Raw genomic sequence first — 24669 nt, 5'->3', positions numbered from 1 at the left:
CAATACTGATAAAAACTGCATGGTATTGGTACAGAGACAGACAGATAGACCAATGAAAGAGAATTGAAGACCCAGAAATGAACCCACACACCTATGGGCACTTGATTTTTGACAAAGGAGCCAAAACCTTCAAATGGAAAAAAGATAGCATTTTCAGCAAATGGTGCTGGTCCAACTGGAGGTCAACATGTAGAAGAATGCAGATTGATCCATGCTTATCACCCTGTACAAAGCTTAAGTCCAAGTGGATGAAGGACCTCCACATCAAACCAGACACACTCAAACTAATAGAAGAAAAACTAGGGAAGCATCTGGAACACATGGGCACTGGAAAAAATTTTCCTGAACAAAACACCAATGGCTTATGCTCTAAGATCAAGAATCGACAAATGGGATCTCATAAAACTGCAAAGCTTCTGTAAGGCAAAGGACACTGTGGTTAGGACAAAACGGCAACCAACAGATTGGGAAAAGATCTTTACCAATCCTACAACAGATAGAGGCCTTATATCCAAAATATACAAAGAACTCAAGACGTTAGACCGCAGGGAGACAAATAACCCTGTTAAAAAATGGGGTTCAGAGCTAAACAAAGAATTCACAGCTGAGGAATGACAAATGGCTGAGAAACACCTAAAAAATTGTTCAACATCTTTAGTCATAAGGGAAATGCAAATCAAAACAACCCTGATATTTCACCTCACACCAGTGAGAATGGCTAAGATCAAAAACTCTGGTGACAGCAGATGCTGGCGAGGATGCAGAAAAAGAGGAACACTCCTCCATTGTTGGTGGGGTTGCAGACTGGTACAACCATTCTGGAAATCAATCTGGAGGTTCCTCAGAAAATTGGACATTGAACTGCCTGAGCATACAGCTATACCTCTCTTGGGCATATACCCAAAAGATGCTCCAACATATAAAAAAGACACTTGCTCCACTATGTTCATCACAGCCTTATTTATAATAGCCAGAAACTGGAAAGAACCCAGATGCCCTTCAACAGAGCAATGGATACAGAAAATGTGGTACATCTACACAATGTAATATTACTCAGCTATCAAAAACAATGGCTTTATGAAATTCGTAGCCAATTGTATGGAACTGGAAACTATCATCCTGAGTGAGGTAACCCAATCACAGAAAAACACACATGGTATGCACTCATTGATAAGTGGCTATCAGCCCAAATGCTTGAATTACCCTAGATGCCTAGAACAAATGAAACTCAAGACAGATGATCAAAATGTGAATTCTTCACTCCTTCTTTAAAAGGGGAACAAGAATACCCTTGGCAGGGAGTAGAGAGGCAAAGATTAAAACAGACACAGAAGGAACACCCATTCAGAGCCTGCCCCACATGTGGCCCATACATATACAGCCATCCAATTAGACAAGATGGATGAAGCAAAGAAGTGCAGGCCGACAGGAGCCGGATGTAGATCGCTCCTGAAAGACACAGCCAGAATACAGCAAATACAGAGGCAAATGCCAGCAGCAAACCACTGAACTGAGAATAGGACCCGTGTTGAAGGAATCAGAGAAAGAACTGGAAGAGCTTGAAGGGGCTCGAGACCCCATATGTACAACAATGCCAAGCAACCAGAGTTTCCAGGGACTAAGCCACTACCTAAAGACTATACATGGATTGACCCTGGACTCTGACCTCATAGGTAGCAATGAATATCCTAGTAAGAGCACCAGTGAAAGGGGAAGCCCTTGGTCTTGCTAAGACTGAACCCCCAGTGAACTAGATTGTTGGGGAGAGGGCGGCAATGGGGGGAGGGTGGGGAGGGGAACACCCATAAAGAAGGGGAAGGGGAGGGATTAGGGGGATGTTTGCCCAGAAACCGGGAAAGGAAATAACACTCGAAAGGTATATAAGAAATACTCAAGTTAATAAAAACAAGAATAATAAAAAAAAGAAAGGCACACAGAACTAAACCCTTAACAAAAATTAAAATCAGGACCTATAGAAAAGGCTCATGGGTTTTCCTTGGTCTCTAGTAGAGAACCTAAGTTCAGTGTCCAGTATCTATACTTGGTGGGTCATTACTACTTGTCAATCTAGCTCTGGAAATTGGGTACCCTCTCTTACATTTTGCAAGTACCTGTACTCATTTGTGCACACATGTACAGATGCATGAAGTAAATATTTAAAACCGCTTTTAAATATGAAAAACTAAAAAAAGTCAAAAAGTAAATGAAGGACAAAGAACAATGATTTGAATGTAATTCATGTTAATACTGTACATATCTATAAAAAAGTCATTTAACATAACCGTGAAACAGCATAATTCAGATAGTTAAAATGCAGTCCCACACTCCTATCCAGTATTTAATATCAAATTATTCTCTATAGTTTTCAAATCAATAATTTCTACAGGTGCACTTAATAGTCTTTGTTCATTAAACTAATCAAAATTTATTTTGTAGTTATTTGAAGAGAAAGAATTTTATGAATAATGTGATATCAACTGAATAAATATGAAAATTATGTATGCAAACTTTACAAAAGTTAGTTTCAACACAAAAGTATAAATTTACAATTTAATAAACAAGGAACTAATTGATCAACCAAATGTTAACAACTAAAATTCATCTATGTATGCAATAGAAAATAATATTTAAGATATAAAATTAAGACTTATGTTAGTAAAATAATGCATAAGTTATTTTACTTAAAAAGAAAATTTTATGATGTATTAATATAGCTAGAAAACATTAAGAAAAAAATTAATACTCTTAAAAATGGGATACACATGCACACAAATTTAGAAAAGTTTGATACATATACATTATATTATAATGTAATTTCAAAAGTTAGAACTATTATTGTGTTTGTTATGAATGAAAGGAAGATGTTTCAGACCATAAATAGAAATAAAATTTTCTGGAATTTTACATAAATAAAAGGCATTTAGAAACTAAAATTTTTAATAGCATCTCCATCATAATTAGATGGGTATGTTCCTGCCTTCTTGCAATGAACATTGAATTGATCTCTATTGTATCAAGAAAATTGTGATAGCTGTTAGGTACAGAGAATGAAAAGCTGTCCTCTGGACAGCTCATGGTTATCACACTCATGAACCCACAGCACCTGTGTTAACACAATACTTTCACATGATCAAGCCAGCTAGAGTCAGGGCTTAGATGGGGTTACCAACCCTTGCCAGTGCCATATTGAGGGACTTTTGGCATTTGATGGCTACTGGTGAATGAAGAATCATTCATTTTGGGGGGGTATTGCCTTGGTAATTTGCTTGTGTTTTAATAGATTCCCTTCACGAGTGACACTAGATTCTGATTCTTTGATGAGATCTAAAAGGTAAACAGATGAAGACAGGGTGTCAGGAGACGTATTATAGGAAATCTGGTGAGATTTGGTAAAGAGAATGTAGAGTGTATACAAGTATATTTCTTTACATAAAAAATAAAGAAAAATACGAAAGAACAAATGTTTACTTAAGAAATGTTTACAGAAGAGAGAATATCTCTATAGACAAATTCTAAATAGCTTATAAGCATATAGCTAGAAATAATAGATGAGTTTAAAAGATGTACAAATTTTCTTCACTGTTTAAGAGATCACCTTAAAAGATCATGAGAGAGAATGTAATGTATTATAATATACTTTCAAATGTAAAAGATTATAACTTTAGCTTAGTAATAAATACAAGGTTTTCCACCGACTGAGATTATGTATAATCAGTTTGAGCTATTCCTCCCTGTTAAATTATAAGCATTTCTAAATTCCTCAGAAAAACAACCTTAGAATAACTACCTTTAGTCCCGCAAATTCCCGGGAATTGGGGCAAAAACTCTTCAATGGTTTCTTCAAGCTGTACATAATTATTTTTATATTTATTACTAAACTAAAATTACAATCTTTTACATTGGCACAGAATTTTTTGATACAAATTTAGATTTTTAAGATTTTCTTTACTATAAATTTCTCACTGATTTAAAATTAATATTGTTACTCTGATGTACACGTATCGTGCCTATACAACACATTTCAGTATAGATGGCTTATACCCAGTCCTTTTCTGCTATTAAAAAATGAAGCTGAGATGATTAAGCACGTGAGTTTAAGGTAAAATAGCAAATTCATGTCTCTAAGTTTATTGTTAAAATGCTTTCAAGATAATTTATTAAGATAATTAATGGACAACAGTCCAGATTACTTATATAGTTAGATGGTTTCTAAAAAACACCAGAAGTCCACAAAATATGACATTTAATGTTCTTTAACTTTTATTGAGACATGTCCGCTCCCACCAGCTCCCCTTTGGTATATTCAAAGAAGAAACTGAAAATCTCCACCTCCAGGTGAGGTGATTTATTGTGACAGACAGGCGCTATGCAAAAATTGCTCCAATTCTTCTACAGACTAATTACTGTCCAGAAAAAGAAACATTGCAGAATAAGTGGGATGAAAATTTCTGCCAAGCCAGAATTACTAGCCGTTCAAATTCAGTGTTTCAAAAGTCTGTCTGATGATCCTAGGCCAGAAGTCTGAAGACTTGCTCTCACGTGTTGTTCACAGGGGACTGTGCAAATAGAAAATTGTCTCTATAACCTGTCTCAGTTCTAGAAGCCATGCTAGGCTTCCTATATTTACAGATATGTGGGTCATTCTCAGATTACTGGCGGGGTTGAAAACTTAGTATAATCTTATAACCCACTCAGACTATTTAACTTTGAGAATACATATTTAATTAGCTAGTTATCAGATAATACATAAGCTAGCCAGGATATAACAGATTTTAAGCCTTTTAAAAGCTAAAATATATAACTAAATGTTCTGTTTAACTGATAAAAGTTGGGCTGGGTGTTAGGTACATCTTATACTTTTAAATTACAAAATGATAATGGTTGTGCTCAACTTATATTTGAGAAAAAAGTTTCTGTTTTTTTTTTTTAATTAAAAGGGTAAAAGAGTAGATTGATGTCATTATTAAGGTGAAGGGAGGTACAGGATAGAACCAGGCCTGTCATTGGATAAGAAGGAAGGATGGGTGGGAGAAAAGTTTTAGAGAGGCTGAGGAAGCCAGAGTGAGAAAGTGAGAGCACAGAGAACATGGCAGTAGATGTTTAGATGTCTCTCTGTACATATTACAGGCTGTTATGACTATTCTCAAGGGATGGGTGTGTACAGGATTTTGTGCCATCTAGATTGGGAAATTATATCTTATCAATTGGATCAGAAAATATTGCTTGATGTGTTCTTTCATAAGGCAACTTAATTGAGTTTAAGAGAGTGCACGGTGGCCAGATGCATGGGCCTACCAAAGAATTGGGATGTGTATGCCTGGTGTGGTGGAAACCCAACAAAGAGGGCTGTGAATGAGGGAGGAGCAGCCTGACAGGGTGCTGTGCTGGGAAGAACAGTGTGTCAGAAAGTAGATGGGGCAGCATGGAGCCACTGAGATAAGTTATTGCTATTTCCAATGGCACCAGAAATATTAAGGGAGTGAGACAGCTAGGGTATACCTGGGAACCAGTTCTGTTGGTTTTTTTGTTTTGTTTTGTTGTTTTTATTTTTACTGCAGCACATATATTATGTGTCGAGTGTCCTGAAGGGAAAACATGCTTAAATCCTTGAGTATGAAGTGATTTATTGCATCATGGCCACATATAACCATGATGAGATACTAAAGACAAAGATAGGAGAGTGAGGATTTTTAATTTCCAAGAAATTATAGGATTTTGGTGTTTCTCAATCATATGATTTTTTGGTGTAGGATATATATCTTGTGATCTAGACTAATAGATGAATCACAGAAAGAAAAAGGTGGAGGCAAAGTTACCATTAAAGGTTTTTGGGGACTGGGAATCAGATGCAAGGGACAGAGAGACTACAAGACCACAGAATATGTTGCTTATCAATTATATTGAGAGGTTACAAAGGGGATGGCAGGTTTGAAGAAAGCACCCAGTTAGACAAGACTGTGATCTAACACTTCCCTGCTTATGAAAGAAAATTCAAAAGTCACATCCAGCTGGAAAGTCTTATGAATACTATGAAGTACCTATTAATGTGAGGATCCAGGACTGCCTGAGGCTGTCTGAAAGACCTGGACAAAAGAATAACTGGAACACTAGTTCTATGACCTTACCCAGGACCAAACTTGTCAAGGCCTGTCTGATGCTGAGCCAATGTCTTAAAGGAGTCAAGGTTGAGGGAAGAGACTCTTCCCTTAGGTTGTGGTTATCAGTTCTTAGGCAGCTGTAACTGTGGTATCCCATGTTCTTTTCGTCAGCATTGTCTGACTTAATCATTTGCTGACTTAGTTGTTCCCCATGTACAACCACCAGTACCAGGACTGAAAGTTATAAATATGATTCTACAATTTCTAATAAAGAGCAAATAAATTTCAAGCAATCTTCACAAAAATGTTTACTAACAGCAATCACATTTTGAATCAAACAAACAAAAAATAAATTGAACACCATGTGCTCCAGCTGTATATCCTCTGGACATAACCCCAAGACACCAAATTACTCCAGAGGTACTTGTACAGTTTCACCCATTGTTGCTTAGTTCCCAGCAGGGAGGAAATGCAATTCATATGAATCCTAATGGGGTGACTGCTCTGCTTTTCCTATCAGTTATTTTGCTATACTGCCACTATGCCATCCTCATTGTGCAATCCTAGATAGCACAGTGATCTATGACTCCAAGATATAATGTTTGACTATGTAATTGCAAACATTGGAAGAGAAATGAAGTCTTAAACACTGCTATATATTTATTTAAATGTCCTTGTTTGTTTTATTCCAGAGACTGTGCTGCAAAAGGTATATACACACTTCTCCGTCATTTCCTCTACTGAAGGCTATGTGGCTCAGTTTTAATTCTCATGTGATAAAGTATCACATTCTCTATCCTATTTCAAGAGATGTATCTCTCTTATTCCTTTTCTATTTATAGAGTCTCAACTGTCTCTATATGAAACTATGCTGTGTATATAACAGGCAAACCCAGAAATATCAACTGTGCTTCACAAGGTAAGTATGCAAAATACGGTATTATAGAATTGCTTATAGTGCATCTACTCCTATTTTTATCTTCTGGTCTATTCAGGTGTGTTTTATAATATCCACCTACAGAATTACCTATGGAAAATTAGAAACAAAAGCAAAAACAGAAAACAATTAAGGTCTGTGATCAAATCTTAAGCAAACATTCACCACTCTAGGACTAGAAAATTGCTCAGTGGGTAGAAATATATGGACCTGGGTGTGAATATTCAGCATGTATACATAATGCCAGGCATAAGGGATAGCTACACATAACTATTACCTCTGAATCCTGAGGGCTCACTGACCAATTCTCCAATCCCACACTTAATTTCTAGTTCAACAAGAGAACTTATGTCAAGACCAGTGAACAGCACTAAAGAAGACGCTTGAAATCCTTCTCAGAACTCCAAAAACACATGCACAGATGGGTAAAGCCACACAGTTACAGACATGCACTACACACTCACGTCCACCAACATTCATACAACACACAACACCACAGATACATAGAAAACGGTTAAGGGACTGCAGGGTAATTCTTAATTTGCTGTTGTCACCCAGCATGTATCTTAGATACTGACAATAACCAAGAAAAGATTAAGCTGGAAGAGAGTTTATCCATAGTTTTAACTTTTGCTTTATTTTAATTTAATTAAAATGCTTTTGTAATTTTACACAAAATATTATATCCAGATTTATGGGATTCTAGAATCACCCAGGACAAAAACTTTTGAGCATGTCTGAGAGAGAGACATCAGACTGGAAGAGTTCTAGTGCAAAGGCCCTCCAGCCAGAACCTGGAACCCAGATGCCCTTCAACAGAGGAATGGATACAGAAAATGTGGCATATTTGCACAATGAAGTACTACTCAGCTTTTAAAAACAATGACTTCATGAAATTCCTAGGCAAATGGATAGAACTAGGAAATATCATCCTGAGTGAATTAACACAGTTAGTAGATACTAGTCTAAAGCTTGGAATACCAAAGATACAATTCATAGACCATATGATGCTGAAAAAGGAGGAAGAACAAAATGTGTACACTTCAGTCCTTCCTAGAAGGGGAAACAAAATACTCAAGAGGGAGGGGAATATAGGGACACAGCGTGGAGCAGAGACTTAAGGAAAGGCCATCTAGATACTGCCCCATCTGGGGATTTATCACATATGCAGCCACCAAACTTAGGCAGTATTGCTGATGCCAAGAAGTCCTTATTGATGGGAGCTTGATGTGGATGTCTCCTGAGAGACTCTGCCAGAACCTCACTGATTTAGACAAGCATGCTTGAAGCTAACCATCGGACTCCATGGGGACTCCAATGAAGGAGTGAAGGAATAGCTGAATCGGTTTGCAAACCCATAGGAAGAACAACAATATCAACCAACTAGACTAACCAGTGCTCCCAGGGATTAAACTACTAACCAAATAGTACCCATGTAAAAGCCTATTGCTTCAGTTGCATATGGAGCAGAGGATGGCATTGTCTGTCATCAATAGGAGGAGAAGCCCTTGGTCTTGTGAATGTTCCTTTCTCCAGTGCAGGGGAATGGCATGCTATTGAGGTGCGAATGGGTGGATGGGAGGAAAAACATCCTCATGGAAGCAGGGGGTGGGGTGTGGGAGAGTGGGTAACTGGGCAAGGGAATAACATTTGCAATGTAAATATATAAAATATCAAGTTAAAAAATGCTACCACTGCTCTTAATAACCCTATATAAGTTTTTAAAATCCATTTGTCAAAATTCTTACGAAGTCTGTTTTGTGTTCACACATGGACAATGATGGATTAACACCATATCTGGGAATATCTTCTCAATATTAGACATAACATCTAAATATGTGATTATTTATATCCATTTTTTGTTCAAGAAGAATCGATGCCAAAGAAAATGTCCTCTTTTTGCTTAGCATGGAAATTATATTCAAAATAAGCTAATAAAATAAAGGATACCTGAGAGTATACACATTCAAATATATGAATATGTGTGTATATATGTATACATGATGTAGGCCTCCTTCACAGGGCATCTAGGCCTTAACAGTTCCCTCAGGACTTCACATTGCATCTAGGCCTTCATGTTTTACCTAGACCTTTAAGAGCCAGCAGCTTTGCCCTCTGAGCCACCAGTCTACAGAGGAATTCATAGAGAAACCCTGTCTGAAAAACTAGGGGAGGGAGACAAACAGATTAACAGATCGCTCTCTCTCTCTCTCTCTCTCTCTCTCTCTCTCTCTCTCTGTGTGTGTGTGTTTGTGTGTGTGTGTGTGCGCGCGTGCGTGCGTGCGCGTGCGTGCGTGCGTGCGTGCGTGCGTGCGTGTGTGTGTGTGTGTGTGTGTGTGTGTGTGTGTGTTCAACTGAGGAGGCACTGGCAAATAAATGTTTGCCCCTCCTCTGTAAGCCAGGCCACCCCATTACTGCCTTTCCTTTTCCTAGTTTGTTTGGTTTATTCCAAGTTAATTGTATCTGTTTCTTTAATTTCCTCTTCATTTCTTTAGTTGAGTCAGGGGTCTTTGCACATAAGCCCTGGAAATCACTACCTGGATCAGGTCTGCAGCATGCTCACAGAGTTCTACCCACCTCCACCTTTCATGTGATGCAATTAAAGACATGCAGCACCACACCTGGCTTCTTTTCACTGTACATTTACTTTAGTTCCAATGTTCATTCAGGTCTGAGAGAGGAGGGAGGGAAGGAGGGAAGAGAGACAGAAAGTGACAGAGAAACAGTGACAGAGAGGGAGAATTGTAGGTTATTGTTCCATCTCTTCAATCACTGTCTATTGGTCACCATCTTGGCAACCATGCCCCGCAACCCTACCTTGGGTAAGATCAAGCTTAATGGCAGCAACCATATAATTCCTGCTTAGTTGCACTGAACACTCTGGTCATCACTACCTGTGGAGAATTGTAAGGGGGCTCCTCTGATCTAGAGAGTAGTACCCTTAAATGAAATGAGAAGCACAACAAGCATTATTTGTTTTGAAATATAAGACATGGAAAGAACTATATGTGTGGATTTACAGACAGATAGACAGACAGACAGACAGGACGAATAGAACAGGACAGGACAGAACAGGACAGGAGAAAAAAACAAGAACACAAACAAAAACTCAAAATGGAAGTCCAGTTCCAGATAGTCTCTGTCTGCACTGTCGCTATAGTGTTGGTGGTCCAGCTTATAAAAGCTTATACATGGGTGGGTGCGGGAAATGCTAATGGGTGTTCGGTTCAGGTTCAAGATTATTGAGGGTAACTAGACAACAAAGAAAGCAGTTAGACTGACTTCTACAGTGTTTGGTTTCTGAGTGTGTTATCACACAGAAGAACCTAACAGAATATGTAATGAATTCCGGCAGTAACAGCAGAAACAACCAATGAGAAAGTGTCCTTATAATATTAGTAACTGCAACAAAATGGCAGACTAGCCAGGTAACAGTTACCTAGCCATTAACTAATCTGACAAAGGCCTTCTTCACATTGCATCTAGATAGGTCTTCCTATCTTCCTCTCCAGTGCTGAGACCAAAGTGAGATCAAAGTCATGCATCACCATGGGTGCCTTCCTTTTCATTTTTTTCTTTCATCCTAGGAAGTGTGTGTGTGTGTGTGTGTGTGTGTGTGTGTGTGTGTGTGTGTGTCTGTGTGTGTGGAGAGAGAGAGAGAGAGAGAGAGAGAGAGGGAGAGAGGGAGAAGGAGACGGAGAGGGGGAGAGAGAGAGAGAGAGAGAGAGAGAGAGAGAGAGAGCGAGAGAGCTTTAAAATCAGCACTTAAGACTTTTTTCTTCCTATCCCTATCCCAATCCCCCCAAACCAGCAGTAAAGCCACCAGCACCAGAGACAGAGGAAGATGAAATCTCTAGTCTGAAAAACTAGAGGAGGGAGATAAACAGATCTCTCTCTCTCTCTCTCTCTCTCTCTCTCTCTCTCTCTCTCTCTCTTCCTCATAATTTGTTAAAGTTTTCCCTTTGTGCTGTGTGGATTCTACTTTATTAAGCAAGTTTCACATCGTACTAGCTCCAAAGAGGAGTCAACAGTCTCTTGGCGTGCAGGCAGTTTTTGCCTGCTTTAAATATTTTTGGTGTGTTTGTTTTTTTGTTTGTTTGTTTGTTTGTTTGTTTCAAAACCCAGGGCCTGCCTTCATTCAACAGATCCAAACCCAGTTCTTCGAGGGGAAAATGGAGTCAAGTCCGAAGTCACCGGCATTTAAGTCATCTGCCATTGACAGTCATAGGAGATGGGAATATCGTGCTTTCTCCAATGGAGATTCACCTGGGTATGCATCAACTACATCGAAGGGCAGGCCTGGGGTAGAACGGGGTGGTGGATGGGGAGGAAGGATCTGGAAAGAGCTTTGCGATGGGAAACTGTGATCAGAATGTTACACAGAAAACAAAATTTGTACTTTAAAAAAAACAAAAAGCTCCCGATATCTATCCAAAAATGAAAGGAAAAAAAACTGACAGCAGAACTTTACTAACAGCAAATGTTCCATCTCCCTGTATCCAACCACTCCACTCCCAGATAGGTAGATGACAGTTTGCACTTCTGTCCCAGTTGGGCTATCGAGGTTAAGAAAACGGGAACCACCTCTGTGGTTATGTGATCCACACACGAAATAAAATAAAAGGAGTGGATAGACGTGCCTGGCATTTTAAGATACTCAATTTGTTTGCAAGCTTCATTTTGTTTCATTCTTTTAAAAGTTTATTTATTTATTTTCATTTATATGAACACAATAAAGCACTTTTCATATACACACAGCAGTAGAGTGCATGGGATATCCCTTTGCAGAGGGTTGTGAGCCACCATGTGGTTTCTGTGGAATGGAACTCCGGACCTCTGGAAGAGCAGAACAGTGAGTGCTCTTAACCTCGGAGCCATCTCTTCAGCCCTTCACAAGCTTTATTCAACTAAACATTAAACATGAATCAGAAACGACAAACCCTGTACATATATATGGTCCAGATTCACCCTTACTTAGAAATCCCCGAGCTGGCAGGGCGAGGCTGGGAATTGAGAGTGAGCAAAGGGAGTCTTCATCTTTCCCAGAGGGTGTGCTACCAACTCCATTACCATTTCCAAACAGCTGGGTGTGAGTCTAACTTGGTTTCCTTCAGTCAGTCATTTGCCAGGAGCCAGAGCCCTGAAAGGACAGCAAGCAATCAGACATTCACACTGAAATCATCACTCACTGATTTCAGGCAGAAAACTTGCCCGCCCGCCCCACTAAAGAGACACAGCTCAGCTCAGCACTGAAGCGTGCTAGGGCAGCAGCAGTATTTCCCCGACAGACATTCAGGGACCTGCATATTCTCCAGCCCCGCCCCACCCCACCCCCTCTCAGCTAGCTCCTGTCCACCCTTCCCCCTTCCCCCACATACAGGGAGGAGGCCTTGTGTGTGTGTGTGGGTGGGGGTGGGGAGATGGAACTCTCTTGAGAGAGAGTTCGGGTCTCCCAAACAAATACATAACTAGAAACTTCAGTGGAAGAGGGAAAAGAAACAGGGAAGCTAGGCCAACTGGTCGAGCTCCTTTTGAAAGAGCGTACCCCTAAACGGGGAGCCGCGTCTCTCGTTCCAATCGCGGGGTGGTGTGCCCCCAGGAATCACGAGTAGCTGTTCTTGATGTAACAGGCAAGAGGTAGCTTTTATTAACGAGATCCCTATTAGCGGGATCCCGGGTCAATACGTATACCACACAGGAGACAGAGGAATCGACCCCGAGCCTCCAAACTCGGGGGTTTATATAGGGGAGGTTAGGGGTATTCGAGCAGTTACACATGATTGGTCAATTCAAATGGTGCACAGTTACTTTCGGCGCAAAATTACATCAGCAAGGAGTACATGCTCTCTAGCAGCTCAGCAGGCAGGTAGGGTGGCTCATCTCACTCAGGGGGGTGAAGGAAGGGGAGGGGGTGGCTACAGATGATCAGTGTCCTTGGGGCTGATTGCTGGTTTGGCAAGTCCTATCTCTGGCTCTCCCTCAGGCACGTCCGGCCCTGCACATTCGGACTCTGACAATGAGTAACCTTTTTAAAACTCTAGTTCTACATTCCCTTCTTCTTTTTTGTTAGTAGTTCTAATCTTAGGACTACATGGAGAACTCAGCTTCATCTAGCATAACAGCTTGGTACTGTTGTCTTAACATGAGGATTCTAATCTGGACACTATCCAAGCCTATACACCAAGGTCATGACTAGCTTTTAGAACTTCTAAACGTATACAGACTGTGATCCCTGAGGCACAGTCCCAAGAAGTATTAGGAGTACTAACGTATGTAATGTTACACCATTTGTAATGGAAATCAAGCCTATCCCCACACCTATCTTGATAGAACCCAGGACAAACATGACTGAATTTCCCTCTAGGTGCCAGCTGTCAGCCCCAACAGCCAGTACACGGCTGGTGAGGACTGAGAATTGACAGCTGTCAGGGTGGTCATCAGCACCAGGTACAGTCCTTTCCAGCGAGGCTCGAGTGTCTGGGCTCAGTGTAGCTACAATCTCCGACCTGGAACTGATGGGATGTCTCAGGGGTCTCCGGGGCATAGGCTGCTGTCAGCTGTGAGCAGATTTCTTTCTGTATCACCTGTAGGTCTTTTAGTCTGGCACACAAATCATTATTACTATGGTACTATGACATGTTGGTTCAGTAACATCATCTAATACAGTCGGGGGGGGGGGCTGAGGCCCCATATAAGATCTCAAAGGGGGTAAGGCTGAATCTGGAAGGGGTATTTCTTGCTCTGAAGAGAGCAAGAGGGAAGGAGTATCACCCAGTCTGCGCCAGTCTCCATGGTTAATTTAATTTGGTCAGGATCTCTTTTAGAGTTTTATTTATTTACTCTACCTGTCCTGAACTTTGAGGTCTGTAGATACAATGTAATTTCCAATTGACCTCTAAATACTTGGCCACACCCTGGCTTACCTTGGCAACGAAAGTAGGGCCTTTGTCTGACCAGATTACCTTGGGCATTCCAAATCAGGGGAAGATTTCTTCCAGTATCTTCTTGATGATTGCAGAAGCCGTCTCTCATTTGGTGAGGAAAGCTATCTATTCCTGAAAAAGTATCTACAAGCACTAGGAGATACTTGTGATTATATTTTTCTGATTTTATCTCAGTGAAGTTCACTTCGACTTTTCACCAAACTCTCTAGGTCTCTTTGCCCTGTTTGCTTGGTAAGCATTCACTTATTGACATACCTTATACTTTCTACTGTCTCTCTGGCTAAAATCTTAAAGTCTATTACATACACTTAACTACTTGGACAAACTTTTTATCTCCTAAATGAGTCCATTTCTGTATTTGGCAAAGTGAGTCTTTTCTTTGTTCTCTGGGGAGTATAGCTTTCCCCTCAAGTGTGTCATTGTCTTTTTTTTTTTTTTTTTTTTTCGTTTAAGCAATTTGGGCCTTTTCTTCTGTTGTACATTCTAAGTGAGGCCATCCCTTAGTCCAATCCCAGTTCCCAGTGGCTGTCTCTTGCAGGCCTGTAACCAGGATAGGCTCCTGCATGGCCATTTCCCGAGCCACTTTATCTGCTTTGTCACTGCCCCATGTCACTGAATCTCTTCCCTCCTGTTTTCCTGGGCAATGAATAGTACTCACAGTTGTTGGCTTCACCAGGGCATCCAAGAGATGGCAAAGGCATCTGCAGTGCTGATGTGCTGGGGGGGGGGGTAGAAGTTCAGCCATCCCAGATGACATCGTTTTGTCCACCATGGCAGCACCCACTTATCTCTGACCTTCATGAAGAGAACTGTTCCCGTCTGTAGACAAGGTAGCCTCGGCCTTCAGCAGGGGTCAATCAACCAGTCGCAGAGGTCTTTCCTCCACCCATGGGCTTCTGCCAGTGCTTGACACTCCTGCTGTGGTGGCTCCAGGTCCGGATTGGGCAGCAAGGTGACCAGATTGTCCCCAACCGGTGGAGAATCTAGTCCATGGCAGCTGACAAGTGGTCCCATCTTTTGGGACACTCTATTCAAAGGCAAAACATCAGCCACTCTATCACAGTTTAAGTCCTGGATTGGGTGATAATTGTTAGTGCCCGGCTGGCAGGAGTGATATGTTCCAAGCAGAACAGCGCTAAGCCATTCATCTCCCAGCATCAGGTACTGGTGCACTGAGACAGGTCTTAAGCTCCACATACACAGTCTGTAGATATGCATACACGTGGCCTCACCCAGCCATTTTAGCCCATGCAAGCCATTTTGGAGATCAATTTTCTCATGAGCAAGGGATAGGGGCAGTCAGGGATGACCATAAACTAGTGGGTGGGTTACCCGGCCCACGCCAAGGTCCACTGTTCTTCGGGCAGTCCATAAGTATTGTTCGTTGCCAGTAGCCCCTTGCACTCAAGGTCTTTGGATATTGGCCCACTCGGGGGGCATAGGAGCACAGAGCATTGGGTCCCTGTATTCACACTTCCCTTCTATCTTTGTACATAGCCAGCACTCTAGGACCAAGAAGCTCTCCAGTGGCCCCTCTTGTTCTTGGGCAGTCCCTGACCCAGTGTCCTTTTTCTTTGTATTAGGCACACTGATCTTTAGCCAGGAATTCTCTTCTCTTGCCGGGTACTATCTTCCTAGGTTCCCTAACTACTGTGGCCAGTATGTGTTCCTCTCTTGTCTTTTATCTCTCTTTAGCTCTCTAACTTCCTCTTCTTTTTGTCTCTTTTCTTCCCTAGCTTCCTGCTCTTTTTACCTCTTTCTTTTTCAACCTTACTTTTTCTGTAACTTATACTAACTCTCAGCAACTTAACTTAACCCTTTAAATTTCTGTAACTTTCTCTTCATATCCTTTCCTTATCTTAGCCAGATTGGTGGGGCATTTTCCAGCGCCTCAGAGACCCACCCTTGGAGTCTGGCGGCAGACCTGGAGCACTCCCTACCTTCAGGCATCTGAAGAGAGCAGGCAGAAGTGAGGGCCTTCTATCCATGTTGGAACCTTCTTTCTGGTCTCCAGTAGGATTCCGTCTTTCCTCAGTGGTAAAGAAGACCTGTAACAGTTACTAACAAGCATCTCAAATGGGATGGTGAGAAAACAAGAGAATCTTGAGAATAGAAGTCTACTGAAGAGGGCAAACAGCATTTAGTCACACAGCTAAGCCAGGAGGTTTTCTTGGACAAAAAGGCGATTGTACAAATAAGCACGAGCTTAGATTTTCCCTCAAGGAGTATCTCTCTTCAGTGTCAGCTCCGTGGCTTTGCCTCTCAAGAGAACCAGCCTCCAAATGACACTAGGCTTCTAGTAACAACTAATAACAAAAGGATGGAGAGATGGTTAGAACCTGGGTGCTAGATGCCAGGTGGCTGACAAAAGAATCGTAACCAATTCACCTGGGGCTATCAGGGCCTCAGTAGCAGCCCTTTACCAAACTGTCTCACTGGGTTTAAAGGCCCATGGAAAAGAAAACATTAATCCTGACCTTGGCCACTGCCTGATAAGGCAGGCTCCCTTAAAGAACTTCTCTAAATGAGCGCTCTCCTACTATGAGCAAATGTCAGAAATTCCTTTCTTGTTCTTGTTTTCCTTATAGTCCTCTCCCACCTAGCTCTCAGCCTTTTTAGATCATTCTTCCTGTAGCATTTCTAACAGTCTGTCCTTTTTTTTTTTTTTAATAGCCTGTTGACAGCATTTCTGATCTTTTAGGCAGCTACGCACTAAGTGCCAAACTGGCTGAAACTCCGCCTTTAAGATTCCTTACTCCCAAGCAAAATTTAAATCTTTCCCAACTCATCACCACTGGCTGCGAGCACAAGCACAGATAAAACACTGTTTTAAAAATTAACTTTGGCTATCAACCAACACACCGCCACTAGAGCGGGGTCCAAAAGATTAAGTTTCTTACTCACTAAGCATTAAGGGGACCAAGTAAAACTCTTCGACGAACAAAGCAAACAGTTTCATGATTTCAAACAGTCGTCGGTCCAAGATTTTAAACACAGTCAGATCTCTTTGACTGCCAGTTGCCGGGTCTTCCCGACAAAGTCTGGCTCTCGGGATGTCTCTCACGCATCCCAGAACCTGCGCGATTGGGGCGTCCCCCTGTGCGCTTCCTAAAAAGGAAAAAAAGAAAGAAAGAAAAAGACTATTCGGAGTAGGAATCCTTCATCTACTCACAGGCGTCTGTCTGGAGCGGGAAACCCTTCCGCTCAAGTACACTCAAATATGGGGCAGGAAACCCATCTGCCCAAGTGTACTCACAGGTGTCTGTCCGGGGCGGGAAACCCTTCCGCCCGAGTGCACTCAAAAACGGGGTGCGCTCAAATTTGGGGTGGGAAGCCCTTCCACCCGTGCGCACTCAAATTAAACCTTAGACCATGGCACAATACACAGTATGAGAAGCACAATGTACAAACACACATACATACACATACACAGCGGCCGCTTTCAACACTCACACCAACGTACCTCCAAGGGGCATTCGGGGTTCCGGGGGGTCACGCTCCAATCCCAGACGAGCCCCCATATGAAAGAGCGTACCCCTAAACGGGGACCCGCGTCTCTCGCTTCGATCGTGGGGTGGGGTGCCCCCAGGAATCACGAGTAGCCATTCTTGATGTAACAGCAAGAGGTAGCTTTTATTAACGAGATCCCTATTAGCGGGATCCTGGGTCGATACGTATCTCACACAGGAGGCAGAGGAATCGACCCCGAGCCTCCAAACTCGGGGGTTTATATAGGGGAGGTTAGGGGCATTTGCGCAGTTACACATGATTGGTCAATTCAAATGGTGCACAGTTACTTTCGGCGCAAAATTACATCAGCAAGGAGTACATGCTCTCTAGCAGCTCAGCAGGCAGGTAGGGTGGCTCATCTCACTCAGGGGGGTGAAGGAAGGGGAGGGGGTGGCTACAGATGATCAGTGTCCTTGGGGCTGATAGCTGGTTTGGCAAGTCCTATCTCTGGCTCTCCCTCAGGCACGTCCGGCCCTGCACATTCGGACTCTGACAATGAGTAACCTTTTTAAAACTCTAGTTCTACACTTTCATTTAGTTTCAAAAAGGAAAAGCCAAAGAAGCAACACCCCCTCTTTTTGGTGAAAGGAACAGAATGGTGAAAGTTGAAACATCGGCTCGCCACTTAATACTTTGGCTTTTAATAAAAGAGACCTCCTATTTGGTAAAAAAGGGAATAAAAAGAACACAAAAAAGTTCTGTCAACCAGCTTCCCTTTAAACCTCTTTTATACAGGAAGACTGTTTTTTTTTAAACATCATTTTAAATATTTGTGTGTGTGTGTGTGTCTGTGTGAGTGTGTGTGTGTGCGCGCAAGTGTCTGTCAGTGTCTTCTGTATGGAGAGGATGTGTTGTAACACTCGGGGCGGGGTGGTCCGGGGCCCAAGGGTGATGCCGCACCGCCCCCCCCCCCAGCCACCTTCCCTGCCGGGCCTTTCCAGCGGTCCCGGAGCCAGTCTGGGCACACTGCCACGATGGAAGTGCGCCCTGCGGCGGCCAGTCACAGACTTCGGGGGGCGGTCCCCCGCCAACCCCACCCGGCCCCACCTGCGCGCCCCCACTGCACCCCACGCCCGCCGCCTGAGTCCTCACCGACACCCCCCCCCCGAGGGAGGAGCAGGGAAGGCGACGGCGGGACCCGTGGAGTGGGGAGAAAAATGCGCGGGTGGAGAGGTCGGAGGAACGGGGAGCGGGAAAGATCTGCCGGGATCACTGGCACGGCTGAACGTGGGCCGCAGGGTTGAATCCTCCGGGCGGACTCTGCTGACCCCACCCGTCTACCTCTTAACGGTTTCACGCCTTCTTGAACTCTCTCTTCAAAGTTCTTTTCAACTTTTCCTTACTGTACTTATTGGCTATTGGTCTCGTGCCGATATTTAGCCTTAAATGGCATTTACCACTTGCTTTTGGCTGCATTCCCAAGCAACCTGACCCCGGGAAGACCCGGGCCTGGGCCCGCTACCAGCCTCACACCGTCCACGGGCTGGGCCTCGATCAGAAGAACTTGGGCCCCCCACAAGCGGCGCTGGGGAGTGGGTCTTCCGTACGCCACATTTCCTGCGCCAGGGCACGTGGCGGGGATTCGGCGCTGGGCTCTTCCCTGTTCACTCGCCGTTACTGAGGGAATCCTGGTTAGTTTCTTTTCCTCCACTGACTAATATGCTTAAATTCAGCGGGTCGTCACGTCTGATCTGAGGTCATGGTCGAGAGGGGAAGGAGGAAAGGAGGGCACGCGCGGCCGCGGGCGGACGGACGGAGAGGAGAGCGAGAGGGCGCCGGGGTCCCAGGCCTGGGCCTCGACCTCTCTACCCTGGCCAGCTCCCACATCCCTGGGGCAAGTCGCGTCAGCTCACGGACGCCCCGGCATCCCGCCGGCTGGCGCCGGAGCCGTCAGCCCCTAGCAGAGTGAGGTGGGGAGGAGAGGGACCTGAGACAGGCCCCCGTGGGTGCGGTATGCCCCCCCATCCGACCCTCGCAGGTCGCTCTCTCTGCGCGCACTGGCGGATGCGTGGCGGCGGCGGTGGATGCACCAAGCCAGTGGGCGGGGCCCGCCTCCCACCAGACCGGAGGCGCGATGGCCGACCCCGACGACGCAGCCCCTCTCGCGCCCAGGCACCCGACTGGCCCACGCCGACAAGTCCCCACGGTGGGGCAGAGCGGGCGAGGATGGTAGCGGGAGTGGCAGAGAGAGCAGGAAAGAGCCATGAGGAGGGTGGCCGGGGCGCGGCGCCATGGACCAGGAGGACAAGGCCGGCGCAGACCCACCGGGCATGGACGACTGCTGGACGCCTCCCACATCTGAACTTCGGGAGAAGGAGGGCCCAGGGGAGAGGCCCTGCGATCAGAGTCCCAGCCGCGCGACGCACACCCCGCAGTGGCAAAACCGCAGGGGTGGGGGGGGCGATGATTGATCCTCAAGTGACTCTCAGACAGGCAGACAGGCGTAGCCCCAGGAGGAATCTGGGGCCGCAAGTGCGTTGAAGTGTCCATGATCAATGTGTCCTGCAATTCACATTAATTCTTGCAGCTGGCTGCATTCTTCATCGACGCACGAGCCAAGCGATCCACTGCTAAGAGTCGTATTGGTATCTGGGGTGTGAGCGGACTCGTACGGGTGCTAACAATGGCACCAGCTCCCCCACCCGCCCCTACTGCATGGGAAGAGAGGGGCCAACAGCAAGGCGGCTCCACCTCAGGCTGGCCAGCGGGAAACTAAAGGATACATGTGAAAAGACAAAAAAAGACAGGGTCAGGAACAGAAAGGCGGGACACACGGGACAAGGGACGCCGCGAACCGAGCACCCGGCGGCGGCCGGCCAATGGGCGGGCAAGTCGGGCGCTCGGGCCGGGACCCCACGGGTGCTCAGAGGGGGCTCGCGACACGGCTCCCCGACCGCCGTCTCTGGAAGCGCCGGCAGCCGGAGGGGACCCGCTGAGTCTGAGGGAGCGCCAGGCTGTAAGACTCTCAGTGAGAATCTTCCCTCAGGAGGGAGATCCTCAAGCCCCAATGACCAGTCCGAGTCCACAGGCTGCAATCTGCAAGAGGATTTTTATTGATCAGGAAGCACAGGTATCTGTGGGCGTCCCAGTCAATTCGGAAGACTGGCGCGCCTACCAGAACCAGGGACTGGCTTTTTATAGTGTTTTGGGGAGCAGAAGCAGGCTTACAGAAGCAGATGCATGGTTACAGGGATGTGATTGGTGGAGTAATTGAGGCATACGTGTACATTACCTATTTTGGCTATAATCATAACAGTGAGTTAGCAAAAAGTACATGGTGGTCGGGTCTCCCACGGGGTCAGGGACTGTTTCTTTTTCCCTGCCAGGTGGCCATGGAGCAATGCCCATATTTTAGTCTAGTTTCTGCATTTTGTTTTCTTTTCTGGGCTATTTTGTCTAAATGTTGGGTCAGCTTGTCCCACAAAGCTTGGGACTCATATGAACTTCTTGAACTTTCTCATAAGGCTTATTTTAGTTCAGGCCTGTGTATTAAAATTCATCTGTCATTTCTATGTTTGAGGGCCTAGGGCTGGGCTCGTATAAACCCCTTTCTGGAGGGGGGTCTTTCAAGGAGGGGAGGAACCGGGAAGCCCTCCTGCAGACAACCGACGGGCTGTAGGGCGACCCCTGGGGTCTTTAAACCTCCGTGCCAGAACAGGACAGCTAGGTACCCCGACAGGAGCAGGGCGGACACGTGAGGCCCAGAAGGCGGGGCGGGACGCGCAAGCCCACCCATGGCACAGGCACCCCCTGCACCCGACAGAGACACCCCGGCACCGTCAGAGCAGGAGAGCGGTGGCGGAGGGGCGCCAGGTGCCCTGAGGAGAGCGAGCACGTCCTGGCCATCGCCCGGGAAGAGATCATGTACCGCCCCCGGTGCACACGAGATGAGATCACAGAGCCGTCCAGAAAGAGGCAGAATGACCTCCGTCTGCCGAGGGCCGTGGCTGGCCGGTGGGCAAGGGAGGCGCCGGCGGCGGAGGCGGCAGTGGCGGAGGCGGAGGTGGGCGCACGAAAGCGAGGATGGAGGCAGAGGAGGGAGGGAGAGAGAGAGAACGGAGGAGGTCCCTCGAAGGACCAGACCAAACACCCTCCCCGCACTGCTCAGTAACGACCCCCGCCTTTCCCGAAACGCTCACTTGGCTGGCCGACCACGGCACGCGCCACGATGGCGACCGGGACCCAGGGACACACCTCCCGGTGAGAGGAGGGACTTACACAGGCCCAAGAAAGGACCAGACACCCTCTCGGCCTTCTCCGTTCATGATCCTTCCGCCAGTTCACCTTCGGAAACCTTGTTACAACTTTTACTTCCTCAAGATAGTCAAGTTCGACCTTCTTCTCAGTCCTCTCACAGGGCCATGGGCCGATCAGGCCTCACTAAACCATCCAATCGGTAGTAGCGAAGGGCAGTGTGTACAAAGGGCAGGGACTTAATCAACGCAAGCTTATGACCCGCACTTACTGGAAATTCCTCGTTCATGGAGAATAATTGCAATCCCCAATCTCCATCACGAATGCGGTTCAATGGGTTACCCGTGCCTGCCTGTGTAGGATAGGCACACGCTGAGCCAGTCAGTGTGGCATGCGTGCAGCCCCGGACATCTAAGGGCATCACATACCTGTTATTGCTCAATCTCGGGTGGCTGAACGCCACTTGTCCCTCTAAGAAGTTGGGGGACGCCGACCGCTCAGGGGGTCGCGTAACTAGTTAGCATGTTAGAGTCTCGTTCATTATCGGAATTAACCAGACATATCGTTCCACCAACTAAGAACGGCCATGCACCACCACCCACGGAATCGAGAAAGAGCTATCAATCTGTCAATCCTGTCTGTGTCCGGGCCGGGTGAGGTTTCCCGTGTTGAGTCAGATTAAGCTGCAGGCTCCACTCCTGTTGGTGCCCTTCCGTCAATTCCATTAAGTTTCAGCTTTGCAACCATACTCCCCACTGGAACCCAAAGACTTTGGTTTCCCAGAAGCTGCTTGACTATCATGGGAATTAAGCAGCCACATCGCCAGTCGGCATCTGTTTAGTTATGTACCCCCATTTGTTTCTCTTTTTCTTTCTCTATTTTTCTTTTTCTTTTATTGGGGGAGGGGATTTTTTAATTCACATTTTAAATATTATCCCCTTTCCTAATTTGCCCTCTAGAAACCAGCTATTATTTCCTCTCATGCCTCCCGTTCTATGAGGGCAGTTCCTCACCCACCCACTCACTCCTTCCAACCTGCCCATTCTGACAGTTCCCTACACTGGGACATCAAGCCTTGACAGGACCAAGGGCATTTGCTCCCATTGGTGCCTGAAAAGGATATCCTCTGCTTCATATGCAGATGGAGTCATAGGCTCATCCTTGTGTATTCTTGGGATGGTTGTTTAGTCCATGGAAGATCGAGGGCAGGGGTTTGGTTGGTTGATATTGTTCTTCTTATGGGGTGGCAAACCCCTTCAACTACTTCAGTTCTTTCTCTAACTCCTCTTTTTGGAACCTTGTTCTTAGTTCAATGGTTGACTGCAAGCATTCTCCCTTCTTCCCTCCCTCTCTTCTTCCCTCCCTCCCCACACTGCTCTAGGTTTGTATGTTTGTGTGTTTGTGTATCTCTGTGTATGTGTGTGTGTGTCTGTCTGTCTGCCTGTGTGTGTGTCTGTCTTTCTAAGTGAATGTCACTTTTCTTTTCTTAGATAAAGTGATGAGATAAGAGTCTTACCCAAGCTATGCAAATACATCCTTTAGGCTGAGGCCAGAGTATTTTTTCCCTCTGTTCTACTATTTATAGACCTAATACTAGGAGCTTCTAGCCTCCATGTAATCCAACCTTCCAAGCTGACTGATTCAATATGGTTTCTCTTGGCATCTTCATGAGTTGTTCTACTTGGACTCACATTAACTTGGACAATGTCTTACAATCTTCTGGATCCTTCTAATTCTCCAGCTTTTTCTGTTTTCCCCAGTGAATAGTTTGTTCTCTCAGAACCTGAATCTGTAAAAACTTCCGCAAACACATGCCACACACCACAACTTCTCTTTCTTGCTCTACTTCTCTCTGTCTTTCTTTTGTCTATTTTTGTCTCTCTTTCTCTACTCTTGTGTATTCTCTTATTCCTAAGCTGTTCTCATGTGAATTGGGCATATTTTATCTGTGATACATTCTGTCACTTTTTCTTTGAATTTCTACTTTATCTGGCCCTCAATTATATGACACTTTCAAACATGGCTACTTCCTTATATAAACTAACCTTACAATGTACAATCATTTTGCTAATATCTATCTACCTAGACCTATTGGTTGTAAAGAATTAACCTTTCAGGATGCCTATATTTATGGCAGAATCTTTCTGACCTTTCATATATGATGTCTTGTGTCTCAAAGATGAGGGTATTAGAATAAAATTATTCTACACATTTTCTAAAACGTTGAAAGATTCAACCTAAGTCTTATTTTATGATCCCATTAGCAGCCATCAGTCCAAAACACAAAATCACTAAAACAAATCCTAGTTGCATCAGGTAGGGTGGGAAGATATCCCAGTGATTAAGCAGGCAGGAAATGTTAGAGAGACGTGGAAGAAGATTGTTTATTGGTCTATATTTAAGGCTTGCTCAGCCTGTGTTTTTATAAAAGCTGGAACAAGAAACCCAAGAGTGGGACAACCTACAGGGAGCTGGGCCCTCCAACAAAATTATTGATCAAGAAAGTGCCCACAGGCTTTTTCATAGGACAATCTTATGAAGAATTTTTTCTCAGTTAAGATTTCTTCTTCCAAGCAAGAAACTAATCGTCTTGGCAACAAAACAAAGAGAATGAAAGCACACAAACATAAGCTCACATCCAAATATGAATATAACGGGAAGCAATAATCACTACTCCTTAATATCTCTCAACATCAATGGCCTCAACTCCCCAATAAAAAGACATAGATTAACAAACTGGATACGCAACGAGGACCCAGCATTCTGCTGCCTACAGGAAACACACCTCAGAGACAAAGACAGACATTACCTCAGAGTGAAAGGCTGGAAAACAATTTTCCAAGCAAATGGTCAGAAGAAGCAAGCTGGAGTAGCCATTCTAATATCAAATAAAATCAATTTTCAATTAAAAGTCATCAAAAAAGATAAGGAAGGACACTTCATATTCATCAAAGGAAAAATCCACCAAGATGAACTCTCAATCCTA

The 24669-nt window shown here is 44.7% G+C and overlaps 1 long non-coding RNA gene, 1 other non-coding gene and 1 pseudogene across 3 annotated transcripts in view; all 3 read right to left on the bottom strand.

The window, feature by feature from the left end:
* The window catches only part of LOC148003240 (uncharacterized), a 68025-nt gene that overhangs the window by 20338 nt on the left and 23018 nt on the right, over positions 1–24669 (bottom strand). Inside the window, exon 4 of one of the 2 annotated variants that reach the window (XR_015629283.1) lies at positions 11715–12175. The exons of the other annotated variant lie outside the window; for it this stretch is intronic. This is a non-coding gene — a long non-coding RNA (uncharacterized LOC148003240). Of the gene's footprint in view, positions 1–11714; positions 12176–24669 lie in introns of those variants that run through there. 2 annotated transcript variants of the gene reach the window in all.
* On the bottom strand, positions 19917–20068 carry LOC148003242 (5.8S ribosomal RNA). The gene has a single exon (XR_015630026.1). It is a non-coding gene; the product is annotated as a 5.8S ribosomal RNA (ribosomal RNA).
* On the bottom strand, positions 21751–22652 carry LOC148003241 (18S ribosomal RNA; annotated as a pseudogene; the record flags this gene model as incomplete).

This window comes from Rattus norvegicus, chromosome 9 (genome assembly GCF_021556685.1).
Source record: "Rattus norvegicus strain SHRSP/BbbUtx chromosome 9, alternate assembly SHRSP_T2T, whole genome shotgun sequence".
NCBI classification, from domain to species: Eukaryota; Metazoa; Chordata; class Mammalia; order Rodentia; family Muridae; genus Rattus; species Rattus norvegicus.
This window is presented reverse-complemented; position numbering and strand designations above follow the sequence as displayed.